The 23,973-nt window shown below is 36.4% G+C and overlaps 1 long non-coding RNA gene across 10 annotated transcripts in view; it reads left to right on the top strand.

The window, feature by feature from the left end:
- LOC309711658 overlaps nt 1-23,973 on the top strand; it is a 58,563-nt gene that overhangs the window by 32,956 nt on the left and 1,634 nt on the right. For 8 of the 10 annotated variants that reach the window (XR_014278051.1, XR_014278052.1, XR_014278053.1 and 5 more), the window contains 5 exons: nt 4,767-4,843; nt 17,782-17,957; nt 18,739-18,996; nt 22,457-22,532; nt 23,089-23,122. This is a non-coding gene — a long non-coding RNA (uncharacterized lncRNA). Of the gene's footprint in view, nt 1-4,766; nt 4,844-17,781; nt 17,964-18,738; nt 18,997-22,456; nt 22,533-23,088; nt 23,123-23,973 lie in introns of all 10 variants that reach the window. The other 2 variants (XR_014278057.1, XR_014278059.1) reach the window with 2 other exon arrangements.

Here is a 23,973-nt window from a genome sequence, read left to right on the forward strand (position 1 = left end):
TGAGGTCTGGAGACTGGCTAGGCCACTCCAGGACTTTCAAATGCTTCTTACGGAGCCACTCCTTTGTTGCCCGGGCGGTGTGTTTTGGATCATTGTCATGTTGGAAGACCCAGCCTCGTTTCATCTTCAAAGTTCTCACTGATGGAAGGAGGTTTTGGCTCAAAATCTCACGATACATGGCCCCATTCATTCTGTCCTTAACACGGATCAGTCGTCCTGTCCCCTTGGCAGAAAAACAGCTCCATAGCATGATGTTTCCACCCCCATGCTTCACAGTAAGTATGGTGTTCTTGGGATGCAACTCAGTATTCTTCTTCCTCCAAACACGACGAGTTGAGTTTATACCAAAAAGTTCTACTTTGGTTTCATCTGACCACATGACATTCTCCCAATCCTCTGCTGTATCATCCATGTGCTCTCTGGCAAACTTCAGACGGGCCTGGACATGCACTGGCTTCAGCAGCGGAACACGTCTGGCACTGCGGGATTTGATTCCCTGCCGTTGTAGTGTGTTACTGATGGTGACCTTTGTTACTTTGGTCCCAGCTCTCTGCAGGTCATTCACCAGGTCCCCCCGTGTGGTTCTGGGATCTTTGCTCACCGTTCTCATGATCATTTTGACCCCACGGGATGAGATCTTGCGTGGAGCCCCAGATCGAGGGAGATTATCAGTGGTCTTGTATGTCTTCCATTTTCTGATGATTGCTCCCACAGTTGATTTTTTCACACCAAGCTGCTTGCCTATTGTAGATTCACTCTTCCCAGTCTGGTGCAGGTCTACAATACTTTTCCTGGTGTCCTTCGAAAGCTCTTTGGTCATGGTCATGGTGGAGTTTGGAGTCTGACTGTTTGAGGCTGTGGACAGGTGTCTTTTATACAGATGATGAGTTCAAACAGGTGCCATTCATACAGGTAACGAGTGGGGGACAGAAAAGCTTCTTACAGAAGACGTTACAGGTCTGTGAGAGCCAGAGATTTTCCTTGTTTGAGGTGACCAAATACTTATTTTCCACCCTGATTTACGAATAAATTCTTTACAAATCCTACCATGTGAATTCATGGATTTTTTTTTCACATTCTGTCTCTCACAGTTGAAGTGTACCTCTGGTGCAAATTACTGACCTCTGTCATAATTTTAAGTGGGGGAACTTGCACAATCGGTGGCTGACTAAATACTTTTTTGCCCCACTGTAAAAGATGGAGATAGTACTGTGCCATCACCCATTGGTTTTTGGACCCTACAGTTTTAAGACTTTGTTTTATTGTAGCCAGAACTTACCCTTCTGAAACACTGGTTGGAGTGAGATCAGCAAGGTTCAATAGCAATACATTCATTGAAAATATGAGTTTAATGCAGAGGCACACAAGTCTGCCAATTAGTGCGAAGTAACAATGTAGCAAAATGCAAGTGTTTCATTCAATAAAAGTGAAGCATAAACTTCTTGTACAGGCTTTACTACTCAGCAAGCCATTTTATTTTTTTTAAGAAAGTTTCCATTAAAAATCCTCTAAAGGGTCCCATCACAATCATCACAGAGGTCCAGTTCAATGACCCATGGACCTACAGCTGTGTGTTAGCAACTTATCAATTAAAGGAGGTACACCCATAAATTTGTGTCCTAATTGTGTCTGTGCTACTATGCTATAAACAGACTTTTTTTTCCCATGGGAGTCTGTGAGGGCTGACTTGAATTGGAAGGCAGCTTCAAGTGAAGACTCAAACAACTGCAGATTTTGGCGCTTTTCTGTTGGCCTCATCTTTTTGTGCCACAGGTTGCTATTTTGTCTTAAGTGAGGATGAGGATGAAATTCTGGGACTGTAATCTGTAAATGTCAAAAGTTACACACGCTCCAGTATTAGAGGTGTTCTCTTTGCTGTGATATGTTTGTGGCTTTGGTGCTGAAATTGTTTTGTTTTTTTTAAACATTTTTATTCTCTTCATGTTAGAATGCTAAAATAGTTTTTAAATTACTCATGGATCTAAAATATAACATTTAATAAAAATATTTGCCTTCTTTTACCTTTGTTGACTTACAAAAATAGAGGTAATCAGGTGTGCTATTGTTTTGAGTTCTGTGGTTGAACTTTTGGTTTGAGCTGTCTAAAATTTACTGTTCCATCAAAGCATTATGAGTAAATCCACAAAGTGTTTGGTTTTCTAAATTTGTCAATCGTATGCAGTACTTTGGATGCTATGGCAACCATCCAGCTGTTTCAGCTTCCCTACTGATGTCATCCACATTTTTACATGGTTATGCCACTTGAGCCTTGAAAGACAAGACAAGCTTTTACACTTACAAATATTACATTATCATTATTTTGCAACTCTACTGAGACTTTTCCTCCCCTTGTCATAAGCTTTTTCATTATGTATTGAGTCTGGAGTAGTAAGATTTCATTTGTTATATGGTTTAATATGAGTTGAAATGAGAAGTCCAAACACGCTGTCATGTTTTTATCTCTTTAACACAATTTCTAATTACTGTAAATGCGCTTCATGCTGATTCACTTTTCAAGTATTGTTTCATAGAGTTATATGACATTGTGAGAGTTCTCAGGTTATTTTCCCGGGCTATGTGTGGGTATCGATACTATCTTCTTCAGCTGAGGTGTGTAAATCTCCTGTCATCTGACTCACAGGTGGAACTATTAAGGGACTAATAGTGGGACTATTTCCTGTGTTTTGATTTCCTGTTTAGAGTGTTGCACAAATTTTAAATCCACAGTATTCCCTGATCAGGATAGTTTAAGGATTAAATGTAATCCCAGGAAGTTGATTCTCTTCACGCGGACGCAGCATTTTCAGTTGCAGAAACGTTTTGCCAAGTGACCTCTTCAGTCTCAGCTGACTGCAGGTTTTCCCAACCTGACCAACAGTATATTTGCAAAATGACTGAAACTAGCAGACTGACTAACAATGGGCCGTGAGCTCAGTGAAACTGAAACTGTCATGATGTCCAAAACATCATGACCACTGATCAATGGCCATGAGTGCCATTCGCAGAGTTGGGGAATGGCTGTAGTTCCAGCATTGTAAGATGGTGAACTCAACTGAACTCTTTCAGGAATGGTTGTTCTCTTTTCCCGTTTTAGCATCTTACAATGCTGCACACCCATTCCCTAATTACCCCCCTTCATGACATTTTGTATATTAACGATCATGAAACAGAACTCACAGCCCATTAGTAGGCAATGGTGTTAGTTTTGGTCATTATGCCAATATACTTTTTATAAGGCTGGAGAAAGCTGCAGTCAGCTGCGACTGAAGAAGCCTCTTGGATGAGTGACGAAATGGTTTCGCCACTGAAACTGCGGCGTCCAGATGAGCAGAATCAATTTTCTGTGATTTCCTTACCTGGATGATTGAGTGTGAATCAAGACCTTGGCTGTAATATTGTGTCTTTAGTTTAGGCTATAACCTTCAAGCCCCTTCTCACACATGTACGATACCTGCGTATGCAAACACCTCACATGATCATGTAAAGTTATGCCAGGTACTTGTTTCAGTAAGCATAAGGGGTACCCAAGATATGTGTTTGATTAGTCTATGTTAATGTATGTCCCAGTTAGAGTACATAAATAACATGCTCCTCATATGAAGCAGCTCTCTTGCTCAAATCCTTGATCATCATGGCACAGACTCTTGGTCAGCATTTGCTTTCTTACAGCTAACAAGCAAAAGAAAAACACCCTTTTCTGGAAAATAAAAACAACTCCTTTTTTGGATTAGGCTCATCTAAAAAATGTGGAAAATACTCTTGTTGTTTTTTTACAGCTGATTATTTTGATAAAAGAAGGGCAATTTGAGCCTTTGTTACCTTTGAGAACCATGATAAAACTATTAATTTGACAGTAATGTCTATTAAATTTAAGGTTGTTTGGTATAAAGTTGGCATATTTTTAAAAAGACGTGTGGCTCTGTGTAGACATTTATCCATGTAATAGTAAAGGACAAAAAGGCACAGTTTAGATCACCTCGCCTGCATGTCCTGTAGCCGCCTTTCCACCACCTTGTTCCACCCTTCTGTCTGGTTAGGGGAGCACTGAGCGACACTTTTACTGACAATGTATTTGACTTTGAATCTGAGGCTTTTATCTGTTGTCTAGCCTCACCTAACCAACACAGATCTGCTTTTTTTGTCAAGTGAGTCAAAAAAATTGCTTGTCCAAATAGGTGGTCATGAAAAGTGATTCAGCAAAGTAGGAAGGAGGGAGGAACACATGCACTCAGACAAAAACACACATGCACTCAGACAAAAACACACACACACACACCAGTGCATGTCCGGAGGACGTCAACAGCACTCTGAGGGTGTCTCTGTGGCTTCATAGACAGAGATGAATAAAGCATCACAGCATACAATCCATTTAATTCTCACACAGACGCACGCAAATGCACAAATATAAATAGACAAAATTTCACATCCGAGCCTTTCTTCCTCTAACCCATGCAAACACTTACGTCAGCGGGTTAAATTATTCCTTGAAATATTTCACTGATGCTGTCCCATCAATGGGCATACATGCACATGCACATGCACACATGCATATGTACAGACAGGAGCTATTAATGGTTTTCCTGTTTTGCAGCTGTTACTTTGAGGACTGAACTGTCGATGAGACAAAACAACTTTTAATAGAGTAACTTCACTTTACTTTTTAATTTAGTCAGTTCAAACTATAAAGTCAAACTATAGCTTAGTCTCATACCTCAACTTTATTTAAATAAATATTTCTTTTCTCTTTTTTCTTTTTTCCAAAACAGGAGATGTTCACGAACAAGTTGAATCAGACGTGATAACAAACTGTTCCTCACTTTGTCTTCACAGTTAATGGATGACGGTAAACACACACACACACACACACACACACACACACACACACACACACACACACACTACTCTCTCGCAAGTGTTTGCATATGTCAGGAATACACAATTTCACAAGTAAATTCTCACTCGTATACTGATGCTTTTGTACAGTTACTGACTCACTCTCACACTCTCTCTTCTACTTGATCTCTCGTCATCATCCCTCTCACTGCACGCACACGCACACACACACACACACACATTTATTAATAAATCTGCTGAAGTACTATCTTGTTTATTTTTTCCCAACATGTAACGTAGTCTAAAACAGTAACAGTGAACAAGCGGACTTTTAACATTATCATTCATTCATGAACACAGGTATGCACAAATAACCATGTTTAAAAAAAACTAAATATTATCATTTGCTTTTAATCATAAATAATTAAATATCTTATTTTAATTAAATCACACTGTCATATTATTTCAGTCAGTATTTATTTGGTTTTGTAACATGGGGCGATGAAATTATTATTTAAATTATTTTTTTAGTGATTATCATATAATAAATAAATAAATAAAAATTTAACCGTGTTCTAACTACCAAATAACATTATTTTTGGAATTTGTGGAAAAAGCAATTTAGGTCTGATGCAACTTAAAGAAGCAGCATGTGAGTGTGAAGAGAAACACTAATCAGAGAGTTTTACAATAATGCAGATGGTAAACCATTTTGTGAAAGTAGTGATCCCTTATAGCTTACAGCTTTGAAAAATTCAAAGATTTAATTTTTATGAAATTAAAAGTTAAATAAAAGTGTTTGAGGTAAGGATAAGAAAAAAGATTAAGCAGTGTGTGTGTGTGTGTGTGTGTGTATGTGTGTGTGTGTATGTGGCTGAAGGTGGGGGTGGATCATTTTAAACCACATGTAGCCAAATAAATACGCTTTTTAAAATGTATGCTTGTATTTTCTCATAACTATAACTTCTCTTCTTACAAACAAGAAAGCACAGATGCAGACAAACATGACAAAATATGTAGCTGCTGTTTTATTGTTTAATCTTTCTATTAATAACAACTCATCCAGAAACTACAGTCCTTTCATCAACTGTTTCAGATCCATTGTATTGTAATTCATGTGTTGTCTGATGTATTTAACATTTTGAATGTGAGTTTACTTATATACTGAGTCCACATGAGGCCTTTTCCTTCAGAGACTACAAAATTATATTTGCCTCAAAAAACACTATCAGTAGCTACAGCAACACACAGAATATTTCATTAAAACTCCCTCACTGACACTTGCAACAAAAATTAGAGGCTCCTGACTGAGTTTTCTTCTGGGTACATTTTATCTCAAAACTTAAAGGACTAATGCATAAAAACAACATATGACTTTTTCTTATAGTTATAATGGTTCTAAAAAATATTTGGGAAGAGAAAAAAAAAACAGAACTAGAAATTGCTGCAATTTTTTAACATTTAAGACATTTTGAACTTTGCCTTTTCATGGGTTTTACCACGTGTGCACCACGTATCAAAATGTATAATTAGTCAAGGTAAACCTAGAAGAAAATATAGAACTTTAAGGTGAATTTATTAGCAGCAAATCTTAATCTTTGATTTTAAGTTTTGTTTGGGCAGGATAATTTCTGCTCTTGTAGCAGGTTATGTCCTCCATTACTGTAAATGTTGCTTTGTGGGACACATAATTTTTTCAGTAGTAGGCCCAAGAGCAGGCAACAGAGACAGTTAATATACATTCAAGATTTATTGGAAATTCACTTACCTGCCACCGCACAGATGTAACCAGCATTATTTGTTCTGGAGGTATAAGTTCAGCTGGAACAATGTGAAAGATTTTAAAAGCCATTAGTGTCATATCAGGAAACAAAGGCCACAGGCCTTAGCCAAACAAATTTAGGATCAATTCTTGTAAAATTTTTATAAATAATATGTCTGAACGACATAAAAATATTATTCTCTGAAACATTCAATTTGAAATAATTCACAGTCTAACTTTAAATGAGGCCTCGACTAAAGTTCAATCAAAGCCTAAAAATTATGTGCATTGAAATCCTATGGAGCTAAAGAATGAGGCACCACGAGGCTCACTGATCGCTAACTCTCAAAATGTTCCTGTCTTGAGCCTCTTGAGGAACGTGTTAACATATGAGAGGTACAGGTTAATGTTACTAGAAGCAACAAAGTAAATATATGGGAAAAATAATTTTGAGAAAAGTATTGTTTTAAGGAGGACTTGACCTACCTTGATCACTTTTCACTCAGATAATAACACAAGACCTTACTGCAATACGATGATTTCAGTATATTTAAATGTTTTCTTTATTCTAAACATTTAGAGTTAATACAAATTGGTTTGTGTTTTATGTAGAAGACTGTAATTGCAATCTAGAAGAAGACTCACCGTTAGACTGAAGGAATTTAGAGGATTTAGAGAAAAGGGTAACTGTGCACATACTGTGGGGTGAATATCGAGACATACACCTAGACTGACTATGAAATTTAACATCTTCAAGGTCACTTGTGTAAAGTCGCAGTTAAAACCAAAAATATATTTTTCTCAATTATATCTAGGAGTCTTAATCTTCCTAAATCAGTTTTACAATAGTTTTATTGAAATTACTTACATTTTTAATAAACTTTGAGAATGACCGATTGCATAGTGGCAAATACATATACAGGCACACACACACACAAAAACACACACATAAATCAGTTTATAAATTTTGTTAATAAATTTATTTAGTAAACACAAGTAGTAACTAGTAACAGAAATGAAGGTTTAGATAAGCAGTTCATGAAGGTTCTCACTAAATTTAGACTCACCCACTGAGGGGAAAATTGTATTATTCAATTACTGCGTGTATCTAAACGGTAGACAGAAAAGTGGTCAACAGGAGACCAAATAAGAGTAGTTATAGCAGCAAATTATATGTGAACCTAACTCCAGCTTCCTGCGTACACTTTACAGATTTGCCCATTAAAGACAGCCGTTTTTACAGGAAAATCTGAAAAACAAACTGTTTTTTTTTCCTTTTTTGCTCTGAAACAGCATGCTATTTGAAGTTTATGCAGTCACCTTTGAAAGAGTTTTATAACCACAGAGGTCAACAAGGATTCTCGGTTCAAAACCAGCAGTAAACATTAAAACATGGTTGTGTTGTCCACAGGGAAGAGTAAAACTTAAATCTACACGATGTAGTTCTTCTCAAAGCCAGGTATGCATACACTCATTACAGCTTGAAAGAGAAAGAAATACAAAAATATTGTCACATTTTACACCAAGCTTTTTTGATTAAATGGTTTTTTGCACAGAATGTTACAATTACCTCACTAATAGACATTTATTTGTGTATAAAAACAACATAATTTTGATTGAAAATCATTAAAAAAAAGCTTGAGCTGACAAACTGCATCACAGTTTCACTAAGCCTAGAGCAAACAAGCAGTGAGTCAGCATAGGAAATAATGGTGTAAGTAATATAAATTAAAATATATTTTAAAAAACCCCAACTCTTTTCAACTTATCGGATCTTTATAACATATGAGGATCATAGTACGAGCAGTGTGACTTGAATTGTCCAGACATGTACAGTATTCTTAATCTGCTGTCTTAATTTGCCATTAGGATGTGAGTCAGACAATATCAGGAAGATTTAAGGTCTTACTTCAGGAAAAAGGGCTGGGAATTTGATCTCCAAGATCATCATTACTCCTTTTAGTCATTTTAGCTAAAATGCATAACTAAAATCAGTATAATTTTATTTAGTCTAAGTTGTAAGGAAGTTAATGGATCAAATCTATTTTTTTTTTTCACAGTTTGCTCTCATACCTATACTGTTGATGGTCTGCAATAGCATTTTAACATATATTTGGAATTTGATTCTTGGATGGGTCTAAGGTGCACACAAGCAAAGAAGAAATCAACAGTGTCACCAAAAACCTCATTAAAATCTTTACAGGTTCCTACAAAAGTTCAGCTTACAGATCATAGCAATGAGACAAGAACATAAAAAGCACTGCACGTACTTCTACACTATGAAAGAAAATGCAGAAATGATTCTGTAAGTATACAGATGATCTTTTCTCAGCCTGAGATGACTCAGACAAAACTAAATAACTTTTTTCTTTCTCTCTGTCACAAGCCTGTACAATCTTAAACGGTGTCCACATACTATGTGCGGATGCCTTTGATCTGGAGCTGCCTGTTTTTTGTTTGTTTTTCTTATTGTTCTTTTAAGAGGAAGCTACTTGTGGATGTTGTGGGCACATATTTCCTTTGATTTTACTCACGAGTGTATATTGTGTTAAACTGTACAAAGTGTCCAAAATGTGCTTCTTGGGTATTCGTCACATTGTCAGGACACTTTAATTGATAAAAAGTCAAAATGGTGCATTTAAAATAGCGCAAACATCTTGGTGGCCATGTTTACTATTTCCTCTAGTTTAAGATAAAAATCTATTAGTAAAACATATAATTTCTTTTAGTTGGTTAACAACAGTGCTGACCCTAATCCAACAGTCCACACTGGCTGCTATATTGTTTATGGGATGTGTTAGAAATTTAACTTTATACTTTAAATTTGAAGCTCGGACAGGATTAAGATGAAAGCAGACAAGAAGGAAAACGACAATGGGACAAAGTTATACTTGCAAAGCCTAAAAATGTTTTGAGATTCTAATAAAAAGTTCATGTCACAGATCAAAACAAGAGAAAATGTATATGCTGGACAATGTATTTTTTTAAATAAACGAGTACAAATGCATACAGTTGAGTACAAATAATCTTACAAATAAATTTACTTAGAAAAGGCAATTTTCCTTCACTTCTATATCTTCGTCACTTTGGTGGAAAGTACAATTATGTTCACCTGCTCCGCTTTTCCTGTTATTTTCATTTCAAGAGGTCAGAGCTAAGCTTGTAAACTAACGAGTTTTAATGGACTCTTGTGTGCTTAGAGACTTCTGAGTGGTTTTGTCTGCTTACTTGGAAAAAGATTTCTTTGCTTTTATTGACAGGTAACATTCAATTGTTCAGTGAACTTGTAAACAAACTTCTTCTCATCACACTATCAGGAAACTCTTTAATTTGTCGAAAGTCAAAAAATAAAATATAAAATAAAATATAACATTTATAGATAAACTGGAACAACTATGATTGCCTTTAATTGGAAGTAAATTTTAGAAACTTAATTGATCAAATTCCCAGTCTTCCCAAGCACGTTTGCTCCACTATGCTCTCTCCACAGGACAGAGCAGATGTCCATTTACACTAAACGTCCACTCATGTGGCTTGTCGTAATGTAAATAATATAGAAAGAGTAATTTTAGGGTCACCAGATGTGTAGTTACCAAAGCTTTATACCTGTAGACCTTCTCACAGGTATGAACACTGAGTTGCTGGGACACAAAAGCTAATTTACACATTATAATGATGATACAGGAACAAGAGAATTTGAAGATACTTGCACAATGAATTTATTTAAACAAAAGAGTACAAAAAATGTAAAATACAAAAACTGATTCTTAAAAAGAATCTTCTCAGGCTGACCTGATTCAAAGAATACAAGGGTACGTTTTAAAAAGTGTATTTACTTTGGCTACGTGTGGTTTAAAATGATCCTCCAGCCACACACACACACGCACAAACGCACACACACGAAATGCTGCCTTTCCATTTTCCATTTATCACTCATAAAATCTCAAACGTCATATGTGGAAATGTCCCTGCCCTGCAGCTGCTCTCTGTTTGTTCTTGTTCTTGTTGTTTTTCTTTTCTTTTCTTGTTTTTCATACGTTTCCTTCCTTTGGATGTTTTTAGCACTACTTTACTTCGTAAACAAGGTAATTTACTCAGGGCATAAATGTGAGTTCTTATGTACTGAGGGTTTGACACTGGTTGCCTCAAGCCCACCTGATTATGGTGAGTTATGAACTTTTTTGAGTGTCAAAAAGAAAAAAGATTTTTCAAATAACTTAAATATTCTGTCTGTCAAACTAAGACATATATTTATTTTTCTGTCTAATTTAGCTTCTACTTTTCCTTAATTCAGTTTAATGTAGAACTTGGACAGGAGAGAGAAAACCAAAAAAATAAAACTGAGTAACCAACCTTTTTTGTGTTTAGAACCATTGGTTTTAGTTTCATGTAGTCATTCAGTGTAGTTATTGGTTGTAGTCTGAACACAGCAGCAGTGATAAACAGGGTGCATGAATGATGACGTATATACATTCTTTTAGCTCATTTATTTTTCTTGTGTAAATGCAGTTTTTCCTGTTTTGATGATGATGTTTTGATGCATTTAGTCTTTTTTGTACTGTCTCCCTGACATGAAAATTCAAGTACAGTGTAGCTCTAGAAAAATAAACAGGATCAGCTGATCATCACAGATCACCCAAGAGCCTCCCCACAAGGTTTTAGGATACTAATGTGCAGGTTTAATTTTATGACTAACCTGGTTAGATTCTTCCAGCCATACCCCCTCCATACTTTGAACTAAATGATCCAGAAAGATGTGCTCTAAGTTGTGATACTAAACAGTGCATAAACAGGGGGGAAAACTGGACAGGAGACTAAAATAAGAAGGATTCAGGGTTTGTGTTTCCTTGACTAAAAGCTGTGTTACACAGATACACTGATTACAATTAAAGAAAACCACTAAAAAAGCATGTTAAAAGCAGTATAATACAACTGTCAGCTCAATTTATGACACACATGAAAAAAAGAGTAAAAAAAAAAAACAGAAACTAAGCTTTGACTGTGTTTCAACAAATCTAGTCACAAAGAATGTGATAAATTATACTGGAAACAACTGAATTAAAAGATTAAGACATGCGGCTAAATACTTTGACCATATAGTGTACATGACATTGTCAGGATACTTATTTAAGAAAAAAGCATAGAATTGAAATAGTCCTCTCGTTTACTACTTTCATTAATTCTAGATTTTAAAAAAATGCAATAAAACAAAACAAATTAGATTCAAATTATTTAGAGATCACTTTTGGAAAACCATCACATCAAATCCACTGTCTTTTCCCAGTATGCCACTCCACTACAGTCTTTCCACAGGATCAGAGCAGTGCTAAACTCATATGTGTCTTACTTAGTGGTGTGCATCAGTAATTCAACATTATAATTTAAATTTGCAGCGTGTAACCAAACTGACAAATTGCAAAGCCTGTGCTTTATTATTTTAGATTTTAACATAACTTATTAAAACAAAGGAGTAAACATAAATACAAACAATCTTCAAAGTAATTTTTCTTCACTTGCATGTGTACTTCACCTTTGCATAAATTCTAATTGTGTGACTGTCTTCAAGTGCTCATCTTGTCTTATTATTTTCATTTTTCAAGAGACTGAAGCTAAATTTGCAAACTAAAGAGTTTTAATGGAGTCTTGTGTACTTAGAGACTTCTGAATGGTTATGTGCAGATTTTTGTCTTTGCTTTTCCCAACAGATGACATTCAATGAACTTGTAAACAAAGCTCCTCAGCTGTTGGGCACTCAAATGTATAAATAAAAGAAATCTAATTACATTTAGGCAAAACTGGAATGTGGAAAATGAACAGATTAAATCCACTGTCTTTTCCCAGCATATTCACTACACTAGTTTTTCCACAGCACTAAACAGTATTGCATTTAATCCAGCAGTCCAGACTTACAGCTTGTTTACTGTTGATTGTTTATGGTATCTTTTTAACTTTAAAGTTACAGTTTGGAAAAGAGTACGATGCAAGCAGGTAAAGAAGAAAACAAAAGTTTAAACAAACTTTGAAAGCAAACCTGCTTAAAGGTTCATCTCACATATGATAATGTTTAGATAAAAACGGAGAAAAAATTCAGTTAATTTATTAAATAGAAATGAATACAAAGAATCTTAGAGATAATTCTGTTCTCAGAAGCTCCAATTTTCCTTCACTTCCACATCCTTTTCCCTTATGTGAAAAGTGTAATTGTGGGGAACTCTTCAGCTGCTTCAGCAGTCCTGTTATTTTCTTTTCTAATAAGGCTGGAGCTAAATTTGTAAGCTAAAGAGTTTTAATGGATCCTTCTGTACCTGAATGCGTCTCAATGGTTTTGTTTGCTTTCTTGGAAATTGTTTTCTTTGCTTTTATCTATAGGTAACATTAAGTCACTTAGCAAACTTGTAAACAGAGCTCTTCTCTTTTTGGACACTCATCACACACGAGTACAATTAAATCAAATCAAATCAAATCAAATCACTTTTTATTGTCACATCACATGTGCAGGCACACTGGCACAGCACATGCGAGTGAAATTCTTGTGTGCGAGCCCCACAAGCAACAGAGATGTGCAAACACAACAACACAAACGAGCAAAATACAAGAATGGCCAACCTGAAACTAATAAATATATGTACAATATATAATAGTGTATGCATTTCTGGATGTGTATACTAAATATTTTCCTACGTGTGTGTGTGTGTGTGTGTGTGTGTGTGTGTGTGTGTGTGTGTGTGTGTGTGTATACACATTTTTACAAATTAAATAGTAAAAAAATAAAATAAAATAATAATAATAATAATAATAATAAAATATATAAAATATACAGAGTTGAATATGTGCAAAACAAGTGGCATTTATATACAGTGTGGAGTGCATAATGTTGAAGTTCCAGTAGTGAAGCTGAGGTGTCTATGACGTGTTCAGCAGTCTGATGGCCTGATGGAAAAAGCTGTCTCTTAGTCTGCTGGTACGGGACCGGATGCTGCAGAACCTCCTTCCTGATGGAAGCAGTCTGAACAGTTTATGGCTGGGGTGACTGGAGTCCTTGATGATCCTCCCCGCTTTCCTCAGGCACCGCTTCCTGTAGATGTCTTGGAGGGAGGGAAGCTCACCTCCAATTATCCGTTCAGCATCATCACGTGTGCGACCTCCAGTAGTTTAAGATCTAATTTATACATAAAATAAAACAAATGCGATTATGTTTAGCTGTAGCTGGAGTAAAATGTAAGCAGACAAAGACAACATGCATTTTTACATGTATTCTGCTTACAGGGAGGGCCTCAGCTTTCCATCTATCACTATCACATGATTTCAGATTGAATAAAAATGAATGTCCTTGGTCTGCAGCTGCTCTTTGCTCTCTCTTTATCCTGGTTCTTGTTTTTAGAGGTGGCACCAAAACTTTGAGCAAATGTTTTTGGTTTTGAACAGCAAAGTTTTTGAATGTTGGACCTGTTATTGTGCAGATATGGACAGATGTGTTCTGTGCTGTTAATGACAGATCAACCTTTGCTCAACATTCAGTGCTGATCAAATGTTTTGCTACTGCACGTACATCACATTGTCATGACATACTTTAGTTTGTTGAGTCAAAAGGTTTTTCATCTGTCTCACAGCTCCATAGAGCTGATGAATCCCATTTTTAGGCAATAATATTTTCATAATTTTCATAATTTCCTCTTTTTAATATATATTTTAGATGCTATGAAAAGTCACAAATACTCACACTACCTTTACTAAAAGGGGCATTTTGCTATTTTATATGTGAATTCACAACATACTGACTGTTTGACATAACTTTAAGCTCATCTGATTGTAGGAAAACTGTTGAACGTAATAACGAATACAGGATTTTTAAACAACTTTATATTTTGTCTCTAATGTAGTTAAGTGTCTCTAACTCTCATTAATTGCTGGCTTGGGTATAAGTCAGAAAAAAATAAACAAAACAACAGCAGCTATCCAAACTTAGGAAAAGCAAACCCTCTTGTGTCCTAATCATCTTGATAGGACATGGTCACTGTAGGGCCTCCTGTACTGTTTCAGCATCATTAGTCATTTGCGTTCATGAATAACCTGTTTAGATCATTTTATACTGCTGTGATTTAGGATTTTTACACTTCACTGTGCAAATTTCATGCTGTTTTAATCTAAAACTTCAGTCCTATGCTTACTTACCTACTTCGGAATACCGAGTTTCATCATGTCTTCTTTATGGATTAACTGAAGGCTGACATGATGATTTGAGTTACACCATTCAAAGCCATGTTGAGGAAAATTTGTAAATCTTTTTTTATACAATAGCATCTTTTTTTACCTGCTATGGTACATACTTCAGTATTTTTCTTTGTCAATTTTTAAAAATGTTTTCAGTTTCTTACTTAACTATGAAACCATATGCAACACAGCTTAATACTTTTTCTTCGTTGTGTATATTTTCCTAACTGTGATTCTCTGTCGAGGCTTGTGCATTCTACACATGTAGCTAAATCCATAACTGTTTTAATGGATGAGTATGTTGATATTTTATTATTTTATTTTGGGGGTTTTTTCTCTCTCTCTCTCTCACACACACACTCACACACACACACACACATACACACAAAAAAAGAACGTAGATATCAACTTTAAAGTAATTTCATGCAGCTAGTCATTGGTTGGCTATAACTTAGCATGCAGACTTATTCATCCACTATCTGGAAGGTTGATGGTTCAATCCCCTGCTCAGTCTACAAGATGCTGGTCCCCAGAAAACTGCACATTGATATATCTTCAGTGTGTATGACAGAAAAATATGAAATAAGTTCTATGGGAGTACTGTTTGTAGTTTATAAAGTTTTTTGGGGGGTAGATTAAAGGTCTAGAAAGGACATTGCAAGAAATTGTAATCAACTTTCCATTTCCACACTACCATGGGATTAAGAACCACACAATATTTATTTGGTTTTACAAAAGAGGTAAGAGTTACTTCAGCTGTACCCTGTGTTGGCTCTTTCAAGCAAGTTAATTTAATACTGGTGCCTGACTGTGGGACTGTTAACAATCACCAGGAGTGCAGAAACTTTTCTGTCATGAATACAAAGATTCAGTGCTTAATGTGCTGAGATCAAACAGGGAGGAGTGTTATTTCCTTTAAGATCTTATATGCTCTTACTTGTTTGTGGAGATTTTTATGATTTAAAGGATTAGAAACAAAGGAACAGATGTACGTCAGTGTTGCGGCTTCAAACTTCAAGTCAAATTGTAATACCTGATTTTCTACAGGAAGCTTGTCTCAGTGTGGATGGAGAAAGAAACAACATAATTTCACACCTCATTCAGCTAAAAGGTTGTTTTAAATGTTCTGTGAGTCCCTTGTTTGATTTTATCCTTTTTAATCTGCCTACTGAAAACAATTTCTTGTTTTCTGAATTCAGTCACATCACATGTGATACTGTAAGATTAACAACGACTATTAAATTAAAAACAGAAACAGAGCAGAAACTCTAATGTCATAGAGACAAAATTAGAGTCCTTGCTTTTTTATTTGACCTCTATTGAGACCCGATGCTCGGCAGCCATTTTGCTGCAAACACTCTATGGCTTGGTAGTCAGGCATATGAGAGGTTGGAGGATAAAAACCTCCTCTTGTGTCATTATTGTGGTTGTTTTCCATATCTCCATGTATCTTGTTTCCATATCTAGATGTAAGAGGGGGGGGGTTTTCCCTAGCAAAATTGGCTATAAAAGCCTGTCATAAGCAGTGTAGCCTCCTCTAGTCTGACAGAAAATGGCTGACTGTACAGCTGAAAGCACAGAGCTTCTGAGAAGCAGAGCAGTACTCCTGCATCTCTGCTTTTATGGCAAGGATGTTCCAAAAAAGGTTGACATCAAACACTCAGAAATTAGAAATGATGGCATTTTAGATAACAGATGTTATGAAAGAGGAAAATTTGTGGTCATCTTTTTGAAAAGTACTACAGTTATATTAATATTGGTTTTACATTACAATACACAGAACATCAAGCAACATGCACATGCAGTGAGTGTGTGTCTGTCATAAAAGAGACAATAAAACTATGAGGATCTATACGCACAGACGCGCACACACTCACAGACATCCTTGAAGGTTCACACTGAGACCTTAAAAATTAAATGGAGACGCTCATTTTAAAGAAAATATTAATTGTAGTAAACGTAAAAAAACAAAACAAAAAAACCCCATTATCAGTCTTAATCCACAGATACAAGCTAGGATTATATTTTATTATTATTATTTTGCTGTTCTAGGTTTAAGAAAAAGCATGAATAAAATGTATATATATCAAAAACAAGAAAAAAAACATAAAAGATCTGTATATAGTTGATATATGATACTATAAAATCTTCAACACACAAAACCATACTGAGTTTTGTGTGATGGGGTTCAACTACAACATGTACACATGCAAACAGAAGCAATGTCAGCAGGTGAGAGGTGTACAATCGTCAGTTTGGAGTAAAAAACAAAAACGATATCTACATGATGTGCTTTAAATATTTGTAGTGATCACTGGCTATGGTTTGTGAATTACACAGCGCTTATTATAATTCATCATTGTTGTGTGTGTGCATCTGTATTTCCTTGCTGAAACTAATAAAAATCATCACATAGACTGACTGTGCATGTCAGTTGGTGTGTGTCTGCAATTGTATTCATCTGCTACTACATGACTATTTTGTGTAACTCACATACTATATAAAGTTACTGTCACATTTACTCAATACTTAGTGTGTGTGTGTGTGTGTGTGTGTGTGTGTGTGTGTGTGTGTGTGTGTGTGTGTGTGTGTGTGTGTGTCACTATAACATAGCAGCAGATGCAAAATCAGTCCTGCTTAGAAGGCGAACTGTGAGCGGCCTGTCCTGTAGGCTGGAGGGCTTGAAAAAAGCAGGACACCCACTATTTGTGTCCCACACCAACAAAGAGTCCCAGCCCTGTTATCCTGGCTGACTGTTTTACCATTAATTACAGTCCCAACACCGAGCACTGATTAAATAGGAAAGCTATACTTTTTTTTTTTTTTGCATGTTTATTTTCCACTGCTTGATATATGTTTATGGCATCTTAGCTGTAGCCTGGTCATTTGCTGCACATAATTTGGGGTCAGTATGTGTGGATGTTCCCAACAGTGTGTGCACGAGATTTATCTTTAATCTTTGTGTGTATTATTAGGTCAAAAAGAAAGAAAATGGAAACTAACACGACCAATGACAGAAAAGAAGAAAAGGTTAGAAAACAAAAGCTCTTGGATCCAGCAGGGTGGGAGCAGCAGCTGGACGGGCAACACTCAGATCAAGCAACACTTTTGTTTCCATCAGCACCGCCTGAAATTCCAGAAAGTCAAACAGGTTTAAGTAAGACACATCCACACCCCCTGCACTCAGAACCAGTCAGAGTGGCCTAATCCTGGGGCAAAGTAAACAGGGTGTGACCTGTGATTGCTCTAGTATGAATGAAATCTTTTCTTATTGAATGTGAAGTTATAATTTTTGAAGAAACTACATTTCTCAAAATCTAAAGTCATTTCTTTCCACCACAAACTCAGAAAACAATTATCTCAGTTTCAAAAATTAGAAAATCAAGGCAAACCCTAAATACATTTGGCAAGTTTGCACAGGTACAGGTGGAAAACAAATTGCAAAAACAAGCAAAAAAGGTGGAGCAAGGAAAGGAAAAGAGCCCAGTCAAGTTCCAACAGGCACAGCAGGAATAATCTCAGTTAAAAAAAACCCATCTATAGCAATGAACCAACCAGTTTATGTCAGTAAATGCAGGGAAATTATGCTTCCGCTTAAGTACACCTCCAAGAACCAGTTTTAAACCACCTTTTAGACTACGTCAGCATATTTGAGACTCTTTAAAGCTGCAGAAAGAGAGAGACTTAGTCATGATTAAGCAGGTAGATAAATTGTATTCCAGCTCTTAAGTAGCTTCTGGAACATAAGGCGAAAACACTACCCCGGCCTAATGTGACCTAAGGTGACATCGCTGATTATGGAGTTTGTTTGTTTGTTTGTTTGTTTGTTTGTTTTATTTCTTGTTAGTAAAACTTTGTTATTTTAAGACATTCTATCAGCTATTGATAAATTAAATCTCATACTAATTCTCTGATTATCAAACCAATGTCAGGGGTTGCTGAGTGGATGTGGAGAAAAGGACTCAAACGCAGGACTCACGGTGAAGATTCAGGGTGTTTATTGTGAGGGACGAATGACGAAAACAGGAGATGGCTGACTGACTGAATAACTGAATGAACGGCTGACTGATCTGAACTTGGAAGGCAAACATGGGTCATAGACAGCAGTGACAACATCAATGACGCGACGCCGACCAGGAGACAACTGAGGACTTAAATACACTGGCTGAACAATGACTGATAGGTGACAGGTGAGTGAGCAGCTGAACACAATTGAACTAATGATGCATGGAATAAGAACTAGAACATAATGCACACAGAGTAACGTAACACAAAACAGGAAGTGGAACGTACAGAGGATAAACAGTGAACATGAACTGAAAATACTGGGTCAACGACCCAGAAACCCTGACAACCAATTCTTTAGGGACCCCATAAAGGAACTTTGGATCCTGAATTGGGGAAGAGTTTTGAATTCCAGAATACCAAATCGGAGTTCTTTATCTTTCAACCACAAGAAAATATAAAAATTTGTATGTCGCCAGAATTTTAAACTCTATATTGAAGACTTAGGACATGAAAACAATGGGAAGACCACTTAAAAAAACAGAGAAGTTCAGCTTTCTAGGAAAAACGGCACTAAAGTCCCTTTAACATTGAAAACATGCGCTGGGTAAATCTCTGCCCTACAGGATTAAGTATTTTCGACAAAATTTGTAAAAATGTCTTGACAAGAAATGATCCGAAGGGTTTTTTTGAGTCTGTACCGATGCTTCTGTGTCTGGATTTAAGCTTAATGATTGCTTACACAGTCAACCACCAGTTTATAAGGTACGGCAAGGAAAGACTAACACACTCTGATACAGTTTGAATTCATTTCCCAAAAATATCTTATGAGGACTGTAAAAACTTTGATATTTGTAATAAAAATTGTTAAATGGAAAAAAGCGATATTGTGTTATACTGATGGACGGTTCTGTTTATTGATGTCAATAGGGTGGACAAAATAATGGAAACATCTTTCAGTATAATGCAATACAATACAGGATAAAGCTGAATCTAAACCTCTCTAAAACCAATCTTTCATTTTAAACCATTTTAAACCTTCAATCACTTTTTGTTGTACTGATTTTATTTACTGATTTATTGTAGGACTGTTGTATCATAATACCAAGGATTATTAATTTATTTTAATTTTGAAGGTTAGTGGCAAGGTTTGCAGAGAGACACCTTTAGAAACTGGCTGAATAAAAAAAATATGTCTAAATCTTCATCATATTGAAGTATTCTTCTAAAGGCAAATATGAGACAATCTGAGAGCCTAAATTAACATATATATGTACTTACTGGAGACCTAAATACCTCACATATGAAGTATTTAGAAATTCTACTGCAGGGTCAGCACCTAACTCAGAGGTTATTGTGCCTTGGCGCACACTTGGTGCCAGGTGGCTTGCTGTCCTGTGCGTCATTTTGAAAATTCCTCACAGCAGATACAGTAAGAGCTGGTGAAGTGGCAAAATGGCATTTTGAGATATCGTACTGATGTTGTAAACGTCTGAAATGTCAAGCAGCAGATTAAATGTAAAAAGTTGTGTAATTTGAATGTAAATTTGAAACTGCTTTTAATGCAGATGTAAAACTGCTAATGCCAAACTTAAAAAAAATACATTTTATTTTAACTCCTTTAAATTTTGCTCACATGGTGGTATTGCTTTCTAATTTACTAGATTCTGTGTGCGTGTATGTGTATGTGTGTGCATGTTTATGTGTGTGTGTGTGTGTGTGTGTGTGTACAGAAATTCTGTTTCTGATCACTTTCGTATATAGCTACTAAATGTAAAATTGTGCACAGTGTGTGTAAGAATGACTTCATGCACATGAATGTCAATGCCTTCAAAAACGTGAGCGTCAATAGTTGTCCGTGTGTGTGTAGGAAATTGCGTTTGTCTAAATGTCTTTCTGAGCACCTACGTAGATATATTCCAAGTGTGTGCAACATAATACACATTAACCCACTCATTCCCACAGAGCTGGACATGAAAAAGTAACACTTCTAATAAAATTGTTAATGTAGAATTGCAGGAAGATACCCACACACATGCACACACACTTCTAACAGCTGGAAATGGTGTGTGTGGAAATGAAGTGGTGTGTGTGTGTGTGTGTGTGTGTGTGTGTGTGTGTGTGTGTGTGTGTGTGTGTGAAATAGACAAAGCTGAGAGAGACAAATATTTAAACATATAACAGTAATAAATATATAATATTATATTAATTAAACACTAACTTTACCTGTGTGTGGGACTATGAGGCGTTCATCTATGAACAAAACTGTGACACGTATGACACATAAACGTGAAGCTTATTTTAAGGTAACCTTATTTTAAGGTTATGGTAAAAACTAGTTTGTGGTGCCGTCAAGGTGGACGGTGGTTTTAGAGTGTAAGTGGGTAAAATGTGATCAGCTTAGCCTCTGAAAATATGTCAGAATGAGCGTGTAGCTGTGTGGTGAGGAGAGACTGGCTGAAAGTTAAACATGAGCAATGCTTTGTGGTTTGGATTTTTTTAAAGGCAAAATTGAAACTGTAAACATGCAGAAGGATCCCCAGACATAGACACACGCACGCCTAACGGCTCCAATCTGTGTGTGTGTGTGTGTATGTAACCACAGCAGAAAAAGCTTAGATAGACAAATATTCAAACTTATAACCTTATATTTAATAATCCTTGGGTACAACTTTACAATTTAGGAAACACTAATTTTAGTTGTGTGTTGCACTACGAGGCATTTCTGAACATTGCTGAACAAAACTGAGACGTGTGATGCATAAATGTGAAGCTTATTTTAAGGTGGTTTGTGGTGCTGTAGTGTCAAAGTGGACTGTAGTTTTGGGGTGTGCATAAGTAAAATGTGGTCAGTGTAGGCTCTGAAAATGTGTGAGAAAGAGTGTGTGACATGCGTGACGCATAAATGTGTAGCTTATTTTTTTCTCTTTTTTGATATCTGAGAGAAAACTATTTTATGACAAACACTTTTTACAGAGCTTTGGGTAGAAATTAGCTGCTGTTCTGTTCATTTTAATGTGTTTGTAATGAAGGAGAGTCATTATTATCCAGGGTGATTTTTGCGTGCGTGCGTGTGTGTGTGTGTGTGTGTGTGTGTGTGTGTGTGTGTGTGTGTGTGTGTGTGTGTGGGGGTGTGTGGTAAATTAGCAGTTTATATGTTCAGGGATGCTTTTTGTAGTTTAAAAGCTATATGTTTCAGGAGGTGCAGGGTGTGATGCTGTGAGTGTGTGTGTGTGCATATGTGAGAGTGGGAGTGCAGACACTGTACGTCTGTGTGTCTCCATGTTGTGGACATGCAGGATTCAGAGTTGTGTGTGTTTCTGTGCTCAGTTTCAAAATGGACATTTTTTTCTTTTCTTTTCATTTGTCTGTAATAGTAAGACTTTGATTCGATGGTATAGACAGGAATAAATATTAAATGTGGAATGTTTGGATTCCTTCTTATAAATATGTTTGCTTGCCCATGCGATTGTGTGTGTGTGTGTGTGTGTGTGTGTGTGTGTGTGTGTGTGTGTGTGTGTGTGTGTGTGTGTGCCATTGTTTAATGTGTGTGCTTGAGCATGTTTCACTTAGAAAAAAAAGACTCCACTGTATGTACAGTGACAGTAAATGTAATAGTTTGTAATATGATGTCTTTTCTTGCAGAACAATGAGATACACACATGGACAGGAGGCTGAACATGCTCATGGGTGGCTCTTCAGCTGGACACACACATGGCAGGTGATTATGTGTTGTATATGTTATCTTATAAAAACAGGAGTAAATGTATGTCCTGTCAAACTGCATGCATTTTAAAATAATCTATCCATAAGCCTGTCCTTAGAAACTGTTTATTAGCTAACAGAGGGAAACTGTAAATACTATAATTTCATTAGAAACAGCTGATTTTACCTTTTTTAAAACGTTGGGGCACAAGCAAAAGCAAACGTCTCTACTCTCAAGACTGTTAAAATATACTGTGAAGTATGGTTTTATATTTTAGTGTGTATATTATGCTAAAATTGCTTAAATTGTAAATGCAAAGAAACGACCCAGATGAGTCATATTTGCTGTGATGTTTCAGTCGTCAGTCATTTATAAAATATATGAAAATACGAGTTGCTTAAGATTGTTAGACTGCTTTGTTATGTTTGATGAAAATAAAATTTGACTCTCTCTCTCTCTCTCTCTGTGTGTGTGTGTGTGTGTGTGTGTGTGTGTGTGTGTGTGTGTGTGTGTGTGTGTGTGTGTGTGTGTACATATGTATTTGCCACTATGCTATCGGTCATTCTCAAAGATCCTGTGACCTTGTTACCGCCGTCGGACCGCAGGTATGTAAGAAATCAAAACATGTAAAACTTAATTATAATAGTTGGTAATGATATTGTAGAGAAGTTGCACTGAATTTGTGTCTCTTGTCATATATTTTTAAGGCTTTGAATATGACTCTCGGGGCAGATATTTGTGAATGGAGTGATCAGATTTTAGAGACCGTTTGCGTCTTCTATAAGTCCTGAGTGTTGCCACTTTCACGGAAAACATTGGGGGCATGTAAAAGGAGAATTACGCCCCATTTTGCTGTGCTGTGTTGCTGGAAGGCTTGTGATAAAAGTTGTGTTTCGGGCTGAAATAAACGTGCTGCTTTACAGACGTTATATTGTCAGGTAAAGAGGCACAAATGGGACAGGGAGTAGTCGCTGTGGGGTGGACAGCTGTGCGTAAATGGCATCCCAGGACTAGTCTGGTCATGTCTGGTAAATGTATGTCTGATGACAGACGTGGATCGACCTGTGTAGAGCAGAGGTCAGTTGTTTACTTTTATGAAGCTTTGTTCCCGTTGAAGGACGCTCTCTGTGCGTCTTAGGCCGTGCGCATTTCAGCACCACGGAGGTGGACAGCAACGCACAAAGGGCTCAGAATTAAAGGAAACCTCGACACATTGTTTGAGTCTCTTCTAAATTCTGGTCAGTGCTATTTAAATATAAAGTGAAATACTGCTAGAAGAAATATTTCATATTTTAAATGCTACTTATATTCATGTTAAAATATGAAATGAAAGGCTCCTAGCTTCAGCAGCGACCGTCGATGTCTCTTTTAATACTTTGTCAACGTCACTCGTTACTCTGAACTTTGTGTCGTTATGGATTTTTTAAATATATATATATATATATATATATACCTC

Source organism: Aulonocara stuartgranti, assembly GCF_965226115.1.
Source record: "Aulonocara stuartgranti genome assembly, chromosome: 7".
NCBI lineage: Eukaryota > Metazoa > Chordata > Actinopteri > Cichliformes > Cichlidae > Aulonocara > Aulonocara stuartgranti.